The 12821-nt window shown below is 57.6% G+C and overlaps 1 pseudogene; it reads right to left on the reverse strand.

Annotated features, from left to right (window-relative positions):
- LOC128898180 (gastrula zinc finger protein XlCGF26.1-like) overlaps positions 1-5461 on the reverse strand; it is a 138450-nt pseudogene extending 132989 nt beyond the window's left edge.
- Between the last annotated feature and the right edge of the window lie 7360 nt (positions 5462-12821).

The following is a 12821-nucleotide window of genomic DNA, read 5'->3' on the forward strand; positions in this document are numbered from 1 at the left end:
GAAGTTCAGATTGCAGCATGGGAGGCTCCCTGTTCTGGTTGCTGCTTCTGGGTTCTGGGATGGTTTGGGTGTTGGCTGCTCCTCTGGGATGGCAGTGGGACAGGGAGGGATAGGGGAGCAGCTCCCTGCTTTGGGCTTTTGCCTTGCTTGCTTCATCTTGCTGCTGCTTTCCACTGTGCCTTTTCTGCACACAGAAGCTGAGGTCACTGTACTTTTGCATTCTGATGATCTGATTTGCTCAGGAAACTCTTCTCTCATTTGTTTCTGTATCAACACAAAGAGGTTTCATGTGGTGTTCTCTTCCCCTCAGTTCTGTGTTAGGGGAGGCAGAGAGGTTAAGCTGCTGGTTCAGCTGAACCCAGTACATTCCTTTTCTGGAGCCCAACATGGGGCAGGAAAGCAGCTACCTTAATGAGGACAGATTTTGGCAGGAGGCAAAAGGATTGAGGTAACAGACAGAAGAGGAGGATTGAATTAAGGCTTGAGGCTTGTCAACAGAATTTGACAGAAGTTTTCTTACCTGTGGTGTGTTCACTTTGTTGATGGATTTGCTTTCAGGGGCCTGATGAGAGGCAGTCCTGTTTGTGCTGCTGATGGTGCTGAGTGTTAGCTTAGGGCAATGGCTCAGAGCTGTGCTGCCCACTGCTGGGCAGCTTGCTCTGGTTTCATCCAGACCAGTACAGGACCCTCCCAAGGACACCACTGCGAGATCTGCCCAGATGCTGGATGCTGAGGTGTGGCAGGGGGTGGGGGGGGAAGTGGCAAATTCTTAGGCTGGTGGTCACCTCTGGTGCTTTGGAATTTCAGCCCTGAGCAAGTGCAAAATCCTCCCCAGCAGGGGAAAGGTTTGGGCAAAGTCTGTTGTCAGCCTGGGAGTTCCTGAGAGACAGAAATCACTGCAATGTGCTTGGGCCAGGCCCATGCCTCTCAAGCCCTTCTCATCTCTGTGCAGAGGGCTCAGGGGCAAGAGAAGGTCTCTGGACCTACAGACAGTGCCACAGGCATGGCAGCTGAGTCAGAGAAGCAGCCTGTGCCAGGATCAGCTGCCCCTCATAGTGAATGGTGCTTATGACCAGGATCATGCCCCAGATATTACCAAAACATGCTACTGTGTGTGTGACTCAAACCCCCTGTGTCCCCCTTCCCTTCTGGAGTCAGTGGGGGGGGGACCTTGGCACCACTGAGTCCAGGTAAACAATCTGCCTGGGCATGTTTGCACCCCTGTGGCAAACAAGGCCCAGGCTACATGTTTGTTTGCCCTGTTTAGGGCGTGTGCTTGTGCTTATTTGGCAAAGTATCAGCTCCTTGGTTAATTATTGTGTCAGCAGGGGATGCTCACTGGAGCAGCATTCTTTGGGGCAGATGGGAAACAGGAGCTGTTTGGTACACAAGTGCCCCCCACGCTGGTGTCGGTGCCTATGCCTGTGTGCGTCTCTGTGCCGCTCCGCTCCGCCTCGCCCAGGCCTTGAAGCAGCGCTGCAGAAGGCCTCGCCGCACACTGCCACTGCTGCCCGGCTGGGGGCGGTGCTGAGGAGCGTGGGGGCAACTGCCGCGTGAGCCATCACCGCGGGAGGGAACCATGGCGGCCCCTGCGCAGCGCCGGTCCTGAAGCGCCGCAGCCCCCGGAGCGGGGAACCTTTGCCGGGGCCTGCGCTGCGTGGAGCGAGCGGCAAAAGCCTCTGAAGCTTCCCCTGGGAGGCTCCAGGACCTTTGTGCTCTGGGAGAAGCAGCAACCCCGCGGCACAGCCAGGCGGTCGGTGCCGGTCTCTATTTCCTGATCAGGGCACAGCCGTGCCGCGCTGTCAGGGCTCTAAACACAGCACCAGGGAAAGATTTCATGATGTTCCCAGCTCGTGAGGAAGCCAAACCTTTGCTTTAGAGAATTTTGGTTCAGGGAGTGCTGAAACTGTCCTGGGTTGAGGGTTTGCCGGGCACTGACCAACCCCTCCCCCACTGCTGTTCCAATCAGTTTCCATTCTAAATCCTAGAACTCATTTGGGTCGTCTGAAGTGCCCAGGCACAAACGTTCTGTAGAGGTGGTTCCACCAACCCAATCCTGCTGCCTTTGAATGGAAACTGAATCCCCTGCTGCAGAGTTTGGATATCAATAGACTGCCAATATATCTATTCATTGATCTCCTTGCTGCTCATTCCTGAGGGCACATCTACAACACTCCTGTAGGGACAAAGAAGCCTACAAGGAAAGCAGCTGATCCTGCAAAGGACCAGGAGGGATCAGGGTCCCCATGGGAACAAGACAAAGAGCCTGGGCTGCTGGCTTGGTTCTTATCTCTGGCTTTGGAAGATGACCAAGGACAAACAGTGGATGAAACAAGCAGCAGGCCCCAGCAAGGCAAAGGAAATCTCTGCTCCTCTGTCCAGGCCTGTGTTTCAGCTGTGAAGGAACTGTCCCAGGAGTTCCATCGGCTCTAGAAGAAGTTTTTGTTCCCTACCTGTACAGTCCTGTGTTTCAGCCATGAGGAGCAGCTGCTCCCCTGTCCAAGGGAGAGAATCTGGGAGGCACACACCACAGCACACCCTCTGCTTTACTTGTGTGACCATGGGCAGGATGTGAGGAAGTGGAAAGGAAAACCCAATCCAGTCCTGGCTGCAGGAGTCTGTGACTTACAGGGGAATTGTCCCCCCAGAGATGCTGCCTCAGTTTCCAGTGGGAAATGGCCTAAGAAGAGCGGGGAAGCTGAAACTGCTTCTGATCCTCCTGAAGGGACTCCCAAAGCATCTTCACAAGATGCAAAGGACCCCAGGCAGAATTAGAGGGGCTCTGCCTCCAGCCAGATGGAGGGGAGGGACAAATTGGTTTGTTGGACTGTACAGAACCAATGTCCTGGCAAGATGAACTCATGAGAGGATAAAGCTTTAGTAGATACAGGTGCCCAGAGTGCTCTGACACCATCAAACCACAAGGGGTGGAACCCATCTGTGTTTCTGGTGTGACAGCAGGATCCCCACACCTGCATGGGTTGGAAGCTGAGTACTGGGATGCAAGCGACAGCTTGCTTTCACTTGGAGGTATGGAAGGAGTCACTGGATTCAGATTGCCCCAGAGGTGGAAGCACAGCCCCAGCATTTGCAGCATTTGGACTGGGCATGGACTGATCCAGACTGTGCTGGAACAGAGTGGAGCTGCAGAGCACCTGCAGTGAGCAGCCCTCTGGGTACTGCAAAGCCACCTCCTGTGGAGTGAGACTGGACAGTGCCTGAGGCGTGCTGCTGATTGCTGCTGGGCATGGTGCAGATGGCACAGAATGAGGGCTTGGGAATATCAAAGGTTAAGCTGGAAATTTGCTGCCAAATTTGCTGCTCCAAACCACCCAGCCTCATATCACCTTCACAGGGACAGTGCTGGCTGGAGCAAGCTACTACAGGGCTTGAAGTTCAGATTGCAACATGAGAGGCTTCCTGTTCTGGTTGCTGCTGTTGGGTTCTGGCTCTCAGGTGCTGGCTCTTTGCTGAGGGGGAGGGCTGCAGGGGTTGAACTCCTGGCTGCTGCTGCTCACTGCTGTGCTTTCTGCAAACAGCCTCAGGTCAGTGTGCATTATGGGATCTCCTTTGGATTCATCTCTGTTGATGCTGTCTCAAGTCCTTATCTCAACCCAGAGAGTTTTTTGGTTCCTGTGTGTGTTATTTTTCCCTCCCTTCTGTTTTTGGGGGGAACAGGCAGCTTAACCTCTTCTCAGCTCTTCAACCTGTTCCAGCCCCAGAGTGGAAAGCCAACAGAAGCTTTCTGAGTTCTTCCAAAGGTCTCCATCAGCTTCTCCCTACATCCTCCAAAGATCCCAAAAGTCAGTCCTAGGACCATCCAAATCCCAAACACCTAAGATCACCTGAAAGCTCCTGAAGAATGCCTCTGAGATGCCCCTCAAGACTCCTCTGAGAACCTCATTTTCCCCTCCCTGAACTGGGCACACAGCTCCACCCCATCCCTTGGGAGCAAATGCCCCCAAAATTTGGGCATTGTGGCAGGGATATCCGAAATAAAAGCAAACAGAGAGGATTTGGGTAGCTTTTGGGGTTTATTGACACAATAGGGCAATGGGCAGAGGATTTCTTACCCCAGGGAGACACAAAGCATTGGGGAAGAACCAGACAGACCCTGGCAAAGCCCTGCCCAGCTCCATTGGGAGCTCCAGCTGTGCTGACTCAGCACTGTAATTGTTCTCATTAGCAAAAATTGGTGTTCAGAAGGGCAGGAGGTGTTTGTTGCTGCTGGTGTCCCCAATCCCTGAGAACTGCAAAGGGAAAAGGGATGATTTTGGTGCTGGAAAGGCCTTCTCAGAGGGTTCATGATTACCCAACAGATTCTAGGTGGATTTATGCCCCCCCTACAGTGCAGGCTGCTCTCTGGTGTGGGTGCAGCGGTGCTTGTTGAGGGTTACCTTATGGGTGAAGTTCTTACCGCAGTCAACACAAGTGAATGGCTTCTCACCGGTGTGGGTGCGGCGGTGGGAAATGAGAATGTGCCTGCGGCTGAATCGCTTCCCACAGTCAACACAGGTGAACGGCTTCTCACCAGTGTGGGTGCGGCCGTGAGAAATGAGCTCCTTTGGCTGAAGCTCTTGCCACAGTCAGCACAGGTGAAAGGTTTCTCACCGGTGTGGGTGCGGCAGTGAACAATGAGAGAGCCACTGTGACTGAAGGCCTTGCCGCACTCAGCACAGCTGAAAGCCTTCTCGCCAGTGTGCACACGACGGTGCTGTGTGAGTTCTGCCTTCAGCGTGAAGCTCTTGCCGCAGTGGGCACAGCTGTAGGGCTTCTCACCGCTGTGGATGAATTGGTGCCAGATGAATTGAGTGCTCCTGGTGAAGCTCTTGCCGCACTCAGCACAGGGGAACAGATGCTCTCCAGTGTGGATGCAACGGTGGATGGTGAGACTGGAGCTGTCTTTGAAGCTCTTACCGCAGTCCCTGCAGCTGAAGGCCTTCTCAGTGGTGTGCACACTGCGGTGCTGAGCGAGGGCAGACTTGTGCGTGAAGGTCTTGCCACACTCAGCACAGCCATACGGCCTCTCACCACTGTGGGTGCGGCAATGCCGGATGAGACTGGAGCTCTGTTTGAAGCTCTGGCCACAGTCACCACAGACAAAGGGCCAGGGGCCAGGCTGGGGGCAGTGGTGCTTCACCTGCTCTGAGCCAAGTGGGAAGCTCTGCCCACACTCAGGGCACTGATTCAGCTGCTTGGGTGGCACAGAGGGACCTGCTCTGGCTTCATCCTCCTCTGTAAATTCCTTTTCCTCCTCATCCTGATCACCTTCATCCTCATGGTTATCCTCCTCTTCATACTCATCATCATCACAGTCATTCTCCTCAGCATCACCATCCTCCATCTTGTCCTCTTTCTCCTCCTTCTCCTCTCCCTTCAGACTGAGCTTTGGCTGCTCCAACTTGATCTCTGGGTGCTGATTCTCCTCCCAGTTTTTGTCTGGGTCCTTCTGTGAGGCCATACTGTAATAGGAAGGGGTCACAGCAGTGAGATTTGGAACATGGAAGCACCTGAGCCCAGGATCAGAAAACCTCAGATCCTGCCTGGGACATGACAGACCCTGACTCCCAGCACCCAGCTGGAGGAGAGAATGCAGAGGGGACCTCAAACCTACAGTTCCTGCCACAGTGTGGGCTCAGACCTCTAATACCTGTGCTGAGACCCCAGGTTCCTGTGATCAGTGCCCTGAGGTACCCTGGGGCTTACAAGTGGTCTTTTCCTACTCTCCTTGAGCCTGGTGGCACTGGCAGGGTGGCTCCTTGCCCAGGCCCTGTCCTTTGATCTCTCCTGCCTCAGGCAATGGAGGCAGCAGCACTGACCAATGAAGACCAAACCACCTTTAACCTTCTAGCAGCACCCTCCAAATCCCAACCCCAAACACCACCTCCTGACACACAACTGACCCCCACAAGCCTGGGCAGTTTCCAAACTCCAACACCTGATGTGCCTCAGAGCCCCTGGAGAGGTGAAATGTGGTGGGCAGGAGGAGGTGGAGGAGGCTGGGAGGTGCCCTGGGACACTGCGATTCTGGGGGCTGGGGTTCTGCTGTTGCCCCACTCTGGGTTTCTTACCTGCTGGGCTGCTCCAAGGGGCAGATCTGCAAACTCTGCTCTCCCACAGCACACAGGGGCAGGGATGATGGAGAGAGAGGGACACAACTCCTGACACAGAGAAGCAAAGGGCTCAGAGAGCACTGACCTGCAAGGGATGGCTCAGCACTGCCCAGGACCACGCAGCACAGCTCAGCCTTGCTGGGGGCAGCTCCCAAGCCCAGCAGCACAGCCACAGCACACAGCCAGGGCTGATCAAGATGGGAGGCCTCAACAAGTGCAGACTCAGCTCCTTGCCCAGCACACAGCCTCCAGCACAAAGCTGCAGGCCAGCACCACAACACAGCTGCCTCCACACAGCCTCTCCCAGGCCTTCCCTGCAGCTTCCTCCCACTGCCTGCCCAGGGCTCTGCTGCCTGCAGCTGCATTTGACAGCAGATCTTGCTCTGGCCCCTCCTCTCCTCCCTGTCTCTGCCCCCACCACACCCACTCTGTGCTCAGCTCTGCCCTGCACACACCTCTCTGCTGCCCACTCCCCAAGAGAAGATCACAGCAGCCCTCAGGACACAATGGGAGCTTCATGATCTGTGGAGATGCAGCAAAGGGAGAAGGGACTTGGGCAGCTTCTTGCTAAACCTCTTCAGCCCTCACTGGGATGCTGGAGGAGTCTCTGGCTCCTGCCCAAACCTCACACCTCCAGCACCCTTCACACACCTGCAGCCCAAAGACACTCACTGGAAAGGGTTTGGCTTCCTTCTCTCCCTGACCATTTCTCTCAGCTTGCTCTTTGCAGCTCTCCTGGAGCTGCCACTCCACATCCCCAAGAGAAAATGAGGTTTGATAGGAGGACACAATGCCCAGGGGCTGCTGTTCATCTCCCAGCTGACACATGCAGAGCTGCAACACAATTCACTCCTTTCACCTCCTCAAATGCTCCCCAGATTCTGCCATGCCCTGCACACACATTTGCCACCTGGGCCATTCCCAGCCCATCCATGTCCCTGCTGCCTTGGCTGTCCCATGACCCTGGGTCCCCCACCTCCACTGCCACTGCAGGTGGAAGGGTGGAGTGGGAAATGCTGTGGCTGAGGAAGCCTCTAAGGAACTGGGCTGGAAGCAGCAGCACAAGGATGGAAGGGGCCTGAAACTAAAGGCTGGGATCAGCTGGAGGGCTGAAAGAACAGCACCAAGCCAAGGGGGGGGTTACAGATGAGGGCTGGGGAGGGACCCTGCAGACACCTCAGGCAGCAGCTGAGGAGAGCAAGGGGGACAGAGAGGGAGTGAGACCTCAGCTGAGTTCTGCCATGGACTATGGCTGGGCTGTGTGGCTAGGAGCCCTGAGTGCCTGCTTGGGCTGTGCTGGATGTCAGGAGGGCTCAGGGGACTGTCCTGAGCCAGGCAGGGTTTGGGGCTTAGAGCTTCTGGGGTCTGCTGCTGCCAGCACCATTGGAGGTAGGAGCCAGGCAGAGCCTCACAGCTGCTGAACTAAGCCCTCCCACCCCCTGCAGCCTTCACCCTCCATCTCTCCATCCATTGTTCCAGCTCCACTCATTTGCTGTCCTATGAGAGTCCCCAGGACCCCACCAAGTTCCCTACACAGCCAGAAGGGCCCAACAAAGGCTCCAGGATGAGAGCATGGAGGAGAATCCCTGCGGTGGGAGAGCAGGAAAATGATGGGGCAGAGGGGGACAAGGAAGAGAACAAGGAGGAGGAGAACCAAAATCCCTTCCCAACTCCTCCAAACCTCTGCCAAATTCCTGGAAAGCTCTTCCAGCTCTGCAGAGTTCATTCTGAAGAGAGCTGAGGGAGTTTCTAGGCTCAGGGATGTGTTGCACACTCTGCACCAATGCTCCAGAAGCTTTCCAAGTGCCCTCCAAACCAGCAGCACAGCTCTGCTGCACACAATGCCAGGCTGCAAGGGACCCCAAGGCTCAGCTGTTCCAACCTTGCCAGCTGACACTGGACTTGAAAGGAACTGGCCCAGCCCCCTGCCAAGCTGAGCCTTCCAACTCTGCCCTGCAGGGGAATCCACCACTGCCCTGGGGAGATGATTCCAAGGGCTGACTGGGAGGGTGTGAGAGACTAAAGCTTGTCTCTCCTTGTGTGACTCAACAAAGATAAAATCACTTGCTGCTTGCCCAGACAATAGCTGATATGTGTTGGGCAGAGCCATTGGAAGGACCCTTGGAAGGTGCAAAAGATAACATCAATCACTGGCCCACAGCTGGCCTCACAGCAATAGACCGAGGCCACCTTTGGGAATATGCATAAGACAAGACTCTGGGGAACATACCCGGACCTAAGGAGGATTTCCTGGCCCCTGTATTCCTGAGGGACAATGCTTGGACACATACCTAAGGACTAAAAACTGTATAAAAGACTTGAGCCACTACTGGCTTGGAAGAAGAAAAAGGCAGAAGAAGGACCATGCTGCTGAGGAGGAAGGAAAGGTCTGGGACAAGGCTGCTCTGGAGAAAAGAGGCCGTGGAGCCTGGGAGAAGCAGACTGAACCCTCTCTCCGTGTCCTAAGTCCTGCCTGCTGCAACTCATGGAGCTGGAGAGGCTGCCCAGAGGGCCACATCTCTTCTCCAGCCAAAGCCTCAGCAGCCTTTCTCTACAAAGCCAGCATCTCCTGCAGCACCTTTCCTCCACAGACTCAAACTGTCTTGGGGGGGGGTGAGGGGTGTGGTAATATAATTCCTTTCCCCTTCTCTCTCTTCTCTCTCTCCCTCTCTATTTTCTCCTTCTCCCCTTCTTATTTCCACTTTATTTATGTAATCAATAGCCTGGCTGTTGATATTTTGGCCTGGTTTGTGCCTCTCATTTCACAACACAGGTGTATTCAAAAGAACTGAGGCTCTTTCCCTCTCTGGACTGAGACAGAGGGGAAAGCTTTTGCCTCTGCAGGGCACTGTTCCACTACAGCTCAACTCTTGCAGCAGCTCTTTGAGATCTGCCTTTGGAGCATCACAAACTCTGAAGCCCTGCAGTGCAAAGCAGCTCAGCTTCAACTTCCAACTGGCTAAGCTCTCTCATTTTAAATTCAAGGCAGGGGTCAGGCTCACACCCAGCCCCCAAGCTCACAAGCCAGCACATAAGGTCAGAACCATGTTCCAAGCTCAAGAGCCAGCAAGTAAGGTCAGAACCACTTCCCAAGCTCAAGAACCCAGATCAAAAGTGCAGACTCAGCTCCCAGCTCAGACCCAGCTTCCAAGCTTGAGAATCAGCAACTAAACTCAGAACCAGTCCCCAAGTTCCAGAACAGGTATCTAAGGTCAAAACCACTTGCCAAGCTCCAGAAACAGCTCCCAAGCTCAGACCCAGCTACTAAGGTCAGAAACACTTCCCAAGCTCACACCCAGCCCCCAAGCTCTAGAACCAGCTCCCAAGCCAGCAAGTAAGCTCAGAACCACTTCCCAAGCTCAAGAGCCAGCCCCCACAAGCTCAAGAGCCAGCAACTAAGGTCAGAACTGCTTTCCAAGCTCAAGAACCAGCCCCTGAGGTCAAGAACCATTAACTATTGTCAGAACCTCTTCCAAAGCTCACACCCAGACACCAAGCTCCAGAGCCAGCAACTAAGGTCAGAACCACTTCTCAAGCTCAGATCCAGCCCCTGACCTCAGAGAAAGGCCCTGAGGTCAAAAAACAGACCCCAAGCTCAGAACTAGCAACTAAGGTTGGAATCCCTTTCCAAGCTCACATCCAGACCTTGAGCTCACGCCCAGCCCCTGAGCTCACAAGCCAGCACATAAGGTCAGAACCATTTTCCAAGCTCAACAGTCACAAACCAAGGTCAGAACCACTTCCCAAGCTCAAAAACCAGACCCCAAGCTCGGAGCCAGCTCCCAAGCTCAAGAACAGGCAACTAAGGTCAGAACAATTAACAAGATCAGAGCCACCTCCAGAGCTCACAGCCAGCCCATGAGCTCAAGAGCCAGCAACTAAGGTCAGAACCAATTCCCAAGCTCAGGAAGCAGCCCCCAGGCACAAGAGCCAATTTCAGAGCTTAGCAGAACTTCAAAGAATGAAACTTGGAAATAAGCAAAGTGTCCAAATGGAAGCATTCAGAGACCCCAAAGATCAGACAGCTCCAACCCCCTGCCATGCCCACAGACACCTTCCACCACACCAGGCTGCCCAAGCCCTCAGCCAACCTCACCCTCAGCACCTCCAGGGAGGGGGCAGCCAGCACCTCCCTGCCCAACCTGCTCCAGGCTCTCACCACCCCCACTCCAAACTATTGCCTCCCAAGCTCCACTCCAAATCTGCCCTCCTCAACCTTCAATCCAGTCCCCCTCAGCCCATCACTCCCAGCCCCTCACAAAAGTCCCTCCCCAGCTCTCCTGCAGCCCCCAGCAGCTACCACAAGGCTGCTCCAACCTCTCCCCACAGCCTTCTCCTCTCCAGCCTCAGCAGACACAACTCTTACAGCACACCCCCACAGGGGAGCTGCCACAGCCCTCCCACCACCCCCATGGCCTCCTCTGCACCCCCTCCAACAGCTCAACCTCCTGCCCCTCCTGGGGGCACCAGAGCTGCACACAGCACACCAGCTGGCAGCACAGAATGCTGCCAGCACAAAAACCATTGCAGCAAAAGCCTCAAGCTGTGCTCAGCTGCCAAACCAAAGGGAGCTGAACCTGGCCACAAGAGAAAGGACCAAACTGAGCCAAGAGACTGATTCAACACCCAAGGCTGCACAAAACAACCAGCAGCAAAAACTCCTCCTGCCCTGAGCCTTTCTGTGCTCAGGAGGCCTGCAGAGAAACTGAGAATCACTCTGCAACCCCCCAGGGAATCTTTGTGCCTCAAGAGCTTGCAGAGCACAGAGGCCTCGGATGCCACCACCCCCAGCACAGCCAAACCCAGCTGAGCCCAGCCCCAGGCGCCCCTAAGCTCAGGCTCAGCACAGCACCCACACCTGACACCCCCACGGCACCCAGCACACAGCCTGCCCACAGCTCCCCCCCGCGCCTGGCCCTCAGCCCAGCCGCTGCCCTTCAGCACAGCAGCCGCCCGGCAGCTGCCGGCACAAAGCCTCCGACCCCCCAGGGCTCCCCACACCCCCCCACAGCAGCCTCTGCTGCCAGCCACCCCCCACGCTCACCACCACCTCTCCTGCACACAGCAGCCCCCACAGCGCCGCTGCCAGCTCAGCTCTGCTGCCAGCCCAGCCCCCAGCACAGGGACACAGGGCCAGGGCCAGCCCCTGCAGCCCACCCATGGCTCCGCCTGCAGCACAGCAGCAGCCAAAGGGGGCCTGCAGCTGCCCCGAGCAGGGGGAGGCAGCAGCACAGCACCACAAGGAGCCCCCAAACACACCCACCCCGACCCGACCCCACCCACGCACCCACACCCCCACACACCCCTCCCACAGCCCCACCCACGACACCCACCCACCCTAACACCTCTGCCCTACTCCACACACCCCCCAAAGACACCCCCCCACAGCTCCCCACACCGCCCCCAACACCACACCCCCCCACAGCTCCCCACACCCTGCCCACAGACACACACAGCTCCCCACACCCGCACCCACCCCCTCGCAGCACCCCAGCACTCCCCACTCCAAGCCTCCCCACCCCGACCCACACCACAGCCACACACAGCCACACACAGCCTCCCCAGCACCAACAACTCCTACCCCCAAACCCACACAACCCCGCGGGCTCCTGCCCAGCCCCTCACACGCCCCTCTCGGCCCCCAAGCCCCCACCCAACCGAACAGACGCCCCCACAGCTGCACAGCCCCCACCGACCACCCCCCACAGCCCCACGGACACCAGCCCCACACCTCACGGATCCCTCCTCCAGCCCAGCTCCAGGACACAGCCCTCAGCCCCAGGGCATCCCAATGCCGACCCCAGGAGCCGCTCCCCCGAGCCCCAAGGGATCCCCACTCCAGCATCCCCCGCTCTGCCCCGCGGCTGCCCACACCTACCCCACAGCCCAGGCCCGAGGGGCGCGGAGCAGCAGCGAGAGGCAGGAGGAAGAGCTCGGAGCAGAGGCAGCTGCCGCCTGCCGTCCCCTGCAGCCTCCTGGCAGCCTGGGCGAGCAGAGAACGATGCAAGGGAGGCCCCGAAGCGGCCACGTTGCAGCCCGGCGGAGGCGGGGGCTGGGGCCGCAGAGGAAGTCCCGCCCACGGGCGGGCAGCCTTAGCCAATGAGAGGCGGCGGGAGCGCGGCAGCTCCTCCCCCTGCTGGCTGCCGAGGCACAGCGAGGAGCTGCCGCTGCCGGCCGCGGCCGCCATTGTTGCTGCCCCGCGGGGAGCGGCAGCGGGGCCGGAGCGCGGCAGAAGTGCCGGAGGTGCTGGCGGGCGAGCGGCAGCTGCCGGCTGGGGAGCTGCGGCGGGGCGGGAGGGGCTGAGGGGGCCGGGGAGCGCTGCGGGCGGCGGCAGCGGAGCGGGGAAGGCTCTGGCTGCGGGGGGCTGCCGGGGGCGTGTGTGGAGCTGGGGGGCGGGAGGGGCGCGGGGGGCAGGGGGCTCCGTGGGGCCGGGGCAGGGTCGGTGAGGGTGAGGAATTGTTCTGTTGGGCTTTGGCCGGGGGCAGGGGCGTGCCGGCGCCGCTGGGGGCCGCGGGGTTCGATCCTGCAGCTCTTGGCTGTCTGCAGTCTGTGCTGTGCACGTTGTGCATCAGGACAGCGGGGGGGGGGGGGGGGGGGGCGGTGAGGTGTCAGAGAGCGGCCGGGAGGGACGGGGTCCGGAGCGCAACTCTCATCCCAGCCCTGCTGCCCGCACTCAGCACCGGGCGGGGCTGGGGGGGTGGGAGCACA

This window comes from Dryobates pubescens, chromosome 19, assembly GCF_014839835.1.
Source record: "Dryobates pubescens isolate bDryPub1 chromosome 19, bDryPub1.pri, whole genome shotgun sequence".
Classification (NCBI taxonomy): Eukaryota; Metazoa; Chordata; class Aves; order Piciformes; family Picidae; genus Dryobates; species Dryobates pubescens.